Source organism: Chelonoidis abingdonii, chromosome 21 (assembly GCF_003597395.2).
Source record: "Chelonoidis abingdonii isolate Lonesome George chromosome 21, CheloAbing_2.0, whole genome shotgun sequence".
NCBI lineage: Eukaryota > Metazoa > Chordata > Testudines > Testudinidae > Chelonoidis > Chelonoidis abingdonii.
Window position 1 is genome coordinate 9,746,329 of NC_133789.1, and position 8,949 is coordinate 9,755,277.

The following is an 8,949-nucleotide window of genomic DNA, read 5'->3' on the forward strand; positions in this document are numbered from 1 at the left end:
GCAAGTTCGATATACCACGGTTTCACCTATAACACAGTAAGATTTTTTGGCTCCCAAGGACAGAGTCATATCAAGGTGGAAGTATAGTTACTCTTTGTTTTCAGTTGTTTAACCAACTGTGTATTCACTTAGTGATAGTTCTGTCAAGCCTGCATTGTCTCCGGAATGTCATGTAGAACTGTGTCAAAAGCATTGCTGAAGTTCAGGTATCCACTGCATTCCCCCATCGAGCAAATCAGCTATCTTGTCAAAGAAGGAAATCAAGCTGGTTTGGCATGATGATAATTCTATGACTCTGGTCGCAGAGAAGCAACTGCAGCATGTCCTGAGGCTGTACTCAGAGGAGCTTTTGGATGCCACCCCTGAGGAATGGCTCACTGTGGAAATAGCAGCAAAAATGGAAAAGGCAGAAGCCACTCCAGAATCTGATAAGTTTCTGGCTCCAATTTAATGTTTATTAATATAGGAGTGGGAAGGACTTCTGTTCTATGAACCAATGCAAAAGTTATTACAAGCCCTGGGTAGCAACATGTATCCACCAATGGCAGATGCATGCCAGTACCTTGGCATCCCCACACCCTCCCCCATGTGGAACTGAAAAGAGAGACTGGGAAATGCAAACAGTAAAAAGGGGATTTAAAAGTGATTTTACTGGAAAAGTGCACATTTTTGCTCAGGCATTCCTGTTTATTAAAAATAATAATCTTACAATGCCATCCCTGTAACTACACCACTCTGAACTCACTCAATAATATAAAAGGCTGCCTGAAAACATTGAACTGGCAGCCCAAGTTGTTCCACAATTGGGGGGAAGGCAGAGAAACAGCTGTGATTTTTAACTTACCATTGTCTCTGCACTGTTTTCACTGCAATTAACCCGGCTGTGTACAGGGAGTTTCTGTGGTCTGAAGCATTCCTCTCACAATATACTGAAGTTCAGTTTTAAAAAGTAACACTTTTTGTCCTTGAAATTCCACAAGGATTTTTTTGTGATCCTGAACTGAGCTATTGGAGAAAACTCCTCCTTTTGTCTTGTCCTGTTCCAGGTCCCTAGACCTCTACAGGCTGGAGCATCTGTGCAGCTCACCCACTCTGCAGCAGAAGCCTGGGACTCTCTTCTACGGATAAACATGACAGATTCTTTTGACCAACCATTCACCAGAACGCTTTGAGTAAGCTATATACCTCAACATAAAAACTTCACAGCAATGCTGAAGTTGCAGAAGTGCTAGTGTACAACCGAAACTCACAAATTTTCACTAATGACTGAAGACCATACTGCCCCCTTTCACAGAAACATTTGGGGAACGCAATCTGGGAGGAAGAAATACTCCATAAAGTTCACTTCACAGAGTTTTCATAAATCTGTCTTCCACAGAGGCGGAGAGTCCACAGACTTTGGATGCCACTCCTATTCCTCCTTTCAGACCTACAGAACTTGAAGTTAGAGTAGGAAGGGAGTTTGCCTCCATTCTTCCACTCGCTTGGAGGACAATTCTAATAGAAGATACATATTGTTTGTTTTCTCCTGCAGTTATAAAGTGGCATCAACAGAAAGCGTTAATAGAGCTAGTTTTAATGGCCCATCATAGTGTAAATCAAAAATCCTAATCAAATGGTTCTTTATGTGAAATTAGTTTACAACAATGGGACTAGTTGTGGTGAAAAATAAGGATTATTCACATAAATCAGGGCTTGCAGGATTGGACCCTCATTTTGGATTTCTGTCATTTTATCTAATTATTCCTTATTACATATTAACAGAATAGCAGTGTGTAACAAATTACTCAGAATCTTAGAAATTATGAATATAGGATTGTACTATAAAACGCCCTTTCAATTCAACATTGACTCTCAATTTTAACTTCAGCCTGACACCACAATAACACTAGTCTACTCTAAACCACAATCTTTCAGCCAAAAATGTGTTGCCCCATGAACAGTGACTAAGTGACAACTACTGGACAGTAATAACTAGAACGTCAACAAGCATGATTCATCTCATATTTTTGCATTACTTCTATCAATTTGAGAAAGTATACTACTTACATAATTCCCCCAGCCATTACCTCACACGATACCATTCCTATTCAGAACTAAGGTCCCAAGATGCACACGAGTAGTCCCACTGAACTCAACAGGATTACTCATATGCTTAAAACTTACGTAGATGTGTACAACTAGGCAAGACCAGGACCTACAAATCACTGCTTGCGGTTGCTGCTTATTTGGTAAATGATGATTCGGAATTTTCAGAGCCTTGCTAACAAGCAGCGGGGAAAGAGAGGAAGGAGTGGAGGCACTGTCAAATGTTTAAGGGCCAAAATACAGCCTCTCTCTTCAAGAGCCAAAATATCTTTTTTTTATATCAAATGTCTTACTGTGGTGGTAGATTTTAAACAAAGGCTTGCTTTATGTAAAGCATACACTAAACCAATACATTCTGTTCAATCTATAGTAGTCAAATATATTCCTATGAGTGGAATATTGATTCCACTGAAATTATGCACTCTCTCAAATGTGGCACAAAAACCAAGTGGCTTCCAAGTTAGAGGTACTTATTTTATTTTTATACCATTATTGATGAGAGTGTGCAAGACTATTTAGTCTGTTTTCTTAAAGACTTATAAATTAAAATCTGATTTTAAAAACACACTGTACTCAGATTATGTGCTTGTTTGTCTACCAGCATAAAAAGAAACATGTTTATTTCAAGCTGTATTGGAAACATGCAATAATAAATGCTGGCCAAATAGAAAGCCAAAGTAGCTAGTGAAGTATTTTAAACTGTAAGTCTTCTATTGCAAGCAAGAATTTTAAAAAATTAAAGATTTCTTTATTTAAAAAAAAAATAACTTCAGAGTATCACTTTAACACACACAAATTTGTCACAAAACCCAGTGAAACCAGCTTTGTTCTTCCAATAGAATTATATGTCTTATATAGCTCTAGAAGAGCAAGTTGGATTCTCCTCTGGCTTATGAGCCAATTACTCCTGGGGGAATTCTGTACTACTCCACATGTGCAGAGTTCATGTCCCATACAGAAATATTTTTTTCTCCGCAGAAAATACATTCAGCTAGAGAAATGCTGCAGTTATACCCCTTTCACTCACCAGGGACTGCTGTGGCACCAGAACAGAGAGCCGCCATTCCTGGGTGCAAGTAGCCCCAGCTGTGGATAGGGAAGAAAAGAGGCTGCGTTCCTCACAACACCCTGCCAGGAAGCCAGAGGATGTGGCATGGGATACAGATGGAGGGCCAATGTAGGGTACATGAGGCTGCTGGGGGTCATAGACTGGGGTTCAAAAGGGTTAGTGGGGGGGGACAGACTGGGGCAGGGGCACATGGGGACAGAGGAGGTGGTGTGGCTCAGTGGGGGTACAGCGACCAATGGGGACAAGGGAAAAGGTGGTTGAGTGGGGGTGCAGGGACATATGGGGAAAGGGGCAGATGTGCCTGACTGACTGAAAGGGGGAGAGGCTAGGGGTCAGCCAAGGTCTGCATGGGGGAGACTCCAAAACAATCCCCTCTCCCCCTAAAAACCTCTTCCATACTTCTGCTACCTACACACAGTAACACGCCAAGTTCACAGCCAGGCTCCTTCACAGCAATTACTTCCCTTTTCCGCAGCTTCTCCATTATACCTGATCCTCCCCCCCAAGCCTTTGCACTGCTTCTGGGGAGTGCAGGAAATACATTTCTGTATTGTAGTTTAATTGAATTATTACTCAAGGTTCTGTAGTAATATGACTAGTAAGGCTTCTATTTGTCAAAAAACATTTCCTGAATTGTTTTGTTGTCTCTATTGTTACGGACATACTTGCTGACAGGCATTTTGAAATACATTACCAAAAAAATTGAATCTTGCATTGGTATGTTGTGTTATTTTGACAAATAAAATATGCAGAATTTTAAAATATTGTGCACAGAATTTTTTTTTATTTTTTGGCATAGAAGACACCCCAAAAGTAATCAAAAAAATTGAGACATACGATCCTGGTCCTGAAATCAGATCACTGTGTAAGAATGCACACATGGAGTCCCACTGAATTCAATGGGGTTCTGCACAGGCACCTGGGTCCTCTCATTTCTCCCACTTCCTTTAAATGAATCTAATGTAATTTAATATTTAAAGTGGCTGATTTTTTTACCAAAAAAAATTAAACAAATTTTATTAGAAGATCACAAAAGGAAAAAGACCAGGACAGCTCCATATGATGTGATTATTTTACAAACTTTTTAAAACAAGCTCTAACAAGTTCATAATATGCTACAGCTTCACAATCTATTTTACAAGGCCCCAATCCAGCAAACATTTTGAAACCTTATTTACTTTACAGTCAACAATAGTTTAGTTATATATTATAGTCTTCTAGAAAGAGACCTTCTAAAAAGGTTAAAATGTATTACTGGCACACAAAACCTTAAATTAGAGTGAATAAATGGAGACTCGGCACACTACTTCTGAAAGGTTGCCGACTCCTGTCTTAGACTCTTAAATAACACTTATAAAGAAGTTTTTTGTACATGCCTTTTTTTTTTTTTTAAAATAAAAACATCAAAAAAGATGGTGGGACATAATCTCAGGAATAACGATAAATTTTATCATAATGGTTATAAACCATTGTATCAGTAACACTGTGGAGTTTGAGTATTCCAGATACTGTGCTGAGCATAAGCAATACACACTTATGGAAAGGCAGTTACCGCACACATTAGGGGAATACTGTAGGATACATTTTCAAAGCTTTAGAAATGGATTTCACCACACAGCTCTCATTAATGTTAACAGAAGTCATAGAGCTAACGCCACCTGTATTACTCTGAAATTGTATACCTAAAACCTGTTTTGCAAAAGAAAAAAAAAACATTTATACCCTTTCCTGCATTGTTATGACGTTTAACAAAAAACAGAAAAGGTACATTGGAGGGATTTAAAAGCAGGTGGCTGATTCAAAAAAAAAAAAAACTAGACTAAATAGGAAGCTTACTTACTCATCAACTAACCATTAGTTCTCCTGTTCCTCAAGAATGCAGAACAGGGAATTCAAGACCTGATTTTTCTAATAAAAAACATAACCAGGAATATAGACAACTTTAAAAAAAAAAAATCAGGCTTTCATTACACTGTATAAAGCAATAAAAGAAGGCAGAAACATTATTCTTTTATTGCAGGTCATATGAAAGGGATTTTTCCCATTGTTTCTATTTTAAATTACATGAAAATGCTATTATTGTCACCAATATAGAAAATACTCTGAAATTTAAAAAATTATTAAGTCTACACAAATTAAACAAAACTATTTAAATAATAGGCACACAAAGAAGGATCTGAAGACACAGAACTCTGCAGAAGACCCAAAGTTGTTTAAAACTAAAAAGTTAGCCGCTGAAGTAGACTGATGGCAAGCACAACAATATTCCACATGGAGCATGTTTTTATTGTTCACTTAGGATCCAAACCTGCATACTCTTATGCACAAACTTAACTTTAAACCAGTAGTTTTCAACTTTCTTTCATTTACAGACCCCTAAAAAAATTTCAAATGCACGTGCAGACCCCTTCGGAAATCTTACATACAGTCTGTAGACCCCCAGGGGTCCACACCAAAGGTGAAAAACTGCTGCTTTAAACACACAAGTTGTCCCGTTGACTTCAGTGGACATACAAACATACTTAATGTTGTGCATGCAAGTAAGTTTTTGTAGACTAGAGACCTTACTTTAGAAAAACTTCATTGAATATAGTGGACATATTCATGGACCGTTAGCCATAGCAATGTGTATAGCTCATTATTCAAAAGCTATACAAACTTATTTCTTAGTAATCTGAAACTTTAAAAAGCTCTAATTGGATGCGTTTAATAATCATTTACAGAAATATGAGATCCATTGTAACCTGGTTCGCAGTACATCAATCACTTCAAAAGACTATGTCATGAGTTCTAGTGGTAGCAAATGCAAAATATGGAAGGGAAAAAGGCAGACAGGAATGGCTATAGAGGGAAAGCCAAGCAATCACTAAAGATATTAAATTTATTTTCTAGGCACTATTTTAATTCAACTTCACTTTCATATATAGCACTGTACAGGCAAGTAGTAATAATAAATTAAATTTTTACGGGCAAAATTCTAACCTTCCTTGCACATACACTAAATCAGAGCAGGCTACATACAGCACTCCTCTGAGCTCTACGTGGGGAGTGGATGGCAAGTTTTCGGAGTGTGTATAGCTTTTTGTGTATATGTTGCCTTTGGTGTCTGGTAGTAAGAGAATCAAATGCAGTACTATTTACTGAGGCTCTTTTAGGAGAAGCAATAAAGAGTAGAGTACTGCATAGCGTGCTAGTCACCACCCCCCAAGATACCCTACCTACAGCAAATAAGATAGCTCAAGGACCCTTTACTCAGGCATTACGACTCCATTCTTTCCAGAAACCCTCAGCCACAAGCCCAAAATTTGACATATATTGGGATCCTGATTACACCAAACCACAACAACCAATATAAAATAGCTTTATAATTGACTTGCTTATAAATCTTACATTTCATTTTATACACACACACAGTCTTTGTCACTCCAGTAAGAAATTCAAGTGTGGATATAACTAGCAATTCTCTTAAAAACAGATGTTCTTGGCAAAACACACTCACTTTATTCGCATGTCTTTACATTTTCACATTAGGAGATTTTTTTTTTTGTGAAGGTTTATGATTTTCCTTTTATTTTTCATCTGAACGCTAGTACTTCAGATCCATCATTCCAAGCTCCACCTGGGAAATGCTGCAAGCAGGATTCCATGGACATCTTTCCATGTTGTTGTTCTCCCCCTCACCCAATTTCATCCTTGCTACAATACACTGAACAAATCTATGTTCCACTTCCCAAAGAGTGTTAATTAACCATTTCAGCTCCTATTACTGAATTCCACCAGATCAAAAATATTTGGTCAGCATATTTTGTTTCATTTTCCTTATATTAGTTATTTTCAATTCACTTTTTAAAAAAGACATAAACATACAGTTCCCTCACAGCTGGTTTACCATATTACATTTCTTCCTGAACTTCCACTCAGAAATGGGTGAGAGACCCTTTCTTTCCCTGGTAAAACATACATGGAAGAGAAACTGTCTGTCTCATATATCATTTCTTTTTACATTTTAGCCTCCAACAATCAACCCAAGAACATCAGTAATAAATAAAATTCTGCTGTATTTTTCAATTTGCTCCATGTTTTTTTATCTTTATTCACACTATGGGAAGAGTAGGAAGGGAAGATATTTAACCCTTGTTTTCCTTGCATAGCACACAAGTAACAGCTTTTTTGTGTGTCTCTCTTTCATGTGAATTCTCTCTGCAGCAGCAAAGTCTCTGGAAATAAAATACATCATGTTCTGACAGCCACTTTTTTCCCCCCTTTGTCTTTATTTTTCCACATTGCTTAAGGGGAGGTTTGTCTCATTGCATCATTATAGTTAAACCTATTAGCCTTTAAAATATAAAATATTATATATATAAAAATTTCTCATTTAAGACCTATCTTATTATTACATATATAAAAGTATATCATTTAAGACCTACCTTATGCCCATTCAATCTTGTTTTAAGGACATTTACTTGATCTTTTAATTGAAAAACATGGTTTTTATTAATACCATTTTAGTAAATTAATCTTATTAGCCTAACATTTATTACAGTACTTAAATATATAAATAACCACATATTATTAATGTGAGCTTCAAATTATTTATTGCAAATTAGGGTGACCAGACAGCAAATGTGAAAAATTGGGACAGAGATGGGGGGTAATAGGTTCCTATACAAGTAAAAGACCCAAAATCAGGACTGTCCCTATAAAATCTGGACATCTGGTCACCATATTACGAATTGATATCACTGATCCAGTAGCCATCTATTTGACAGTACTGGTACTACCAGTCCTTACATTATATTGAGCCAGTCTCCATACAAGAGGTGCAATATCTATACAATTGACAGTCCTTCTTTATATTGGTAGACGGGATCCTAGCCCTCATGTGATCAATTCGCTGTCAATACCACACTATTAAGGTATTTTTGAACCGGTCCCTATTACTACAAATGTGTGTGTGTGTGTATACCATTTACCCACCCCCCTGAACACGGCTCACGGATGGATCTGGTCGCCAGTAGCGTCACTCCCATAGGTGCGAACAATGCGGCCCTTGTCAATATAATTTCACCCCAGTTATCAATGCACCCCCAGCCTGACTGGCCCAGGCTCGGTAATATCAGTCCGGGGCTCTCTGCGCTGCTGAGCCGGTCCCCCTCACAAACGCTGCGCGTCCCACCCACCCGTGGGGGTGACTGCCGCGATTTCCAATCGATATCAATATCGCCACACAGACCCCGATATGTCACGACATCTCGCGACACCCCCCCCATAGCTACGCCGCCAAGTCCCCGCCACCCCTCCGCCTCCCACACGCCAGCGCCGATCCCCGCACATCTCTCCCCCCCTCCCATCGACACACACCGCCTAATCCCCACACACACACCCTCCTCCCGCCTGGCCCCCGCGCCTCCCCCTCAGGAGTCGCTGCCCTTACCTGGGGCGGCGGAGCGCGGGCTCCGATGCGAGGCTGCCCTCCGAATCCGGGCGCCTCCCTCTCACCACATCCCCTCTGGCCCCCGGGAGCCTTCCCTGCCGGGGCGGGGACAGGGTGGCTGTTCTTGCCCCCTCAGCGGCTCTCGCGCTCCACCGCGGCGGTTACCTCACCCCCACCCACCCCCCCCAAAAAAATTATAGAACACCCCAAGGCTCCCCTCTCCTCCAGATCCCCTCCCCGCGGAGCGCGAGGGGGCGGGCGGGCGCGCGCGGTGTCCCAAGGGAGGGAGAAGCACCCCCTGTGCGCCTCCCGCCTCTGGCCTCGCGCCCGCACGGCGCGCGTCCGCGCAGCCAAGTCG

The 8,949-nt window shown here is 40.1% G+C and overlaps 1 protein-coding gene across 9 annotated transcripts in view; it reads right to left on the reverse strand.

Annotated features, from left to right (window-relative positions):
* The window catches only part of TANC2 (tetratricopeptide repeat, ankyrin repeat and coiled-coil containing 2), a 631,424-nt gene extending 622,680 nt beyond the window's left edge, over positions 1 to 8,744 (reverse strand). For all 9 annotated transcript variants that reach the window (XM_075059590.1, XM_075059589.1, XM_075059588.1 and 6 more), the window contains exon 1: positions 8,592 to 8,744. The gene's annotated coding sequence lies outside the window, so the exon portion shown is untranslated. The remainder of the gene's footprint in view (positions 1 to 8,591) is intronic.
* Between the last annotated feature and the right edge of the window lie 205 nt (positions 8,745 to 8,949).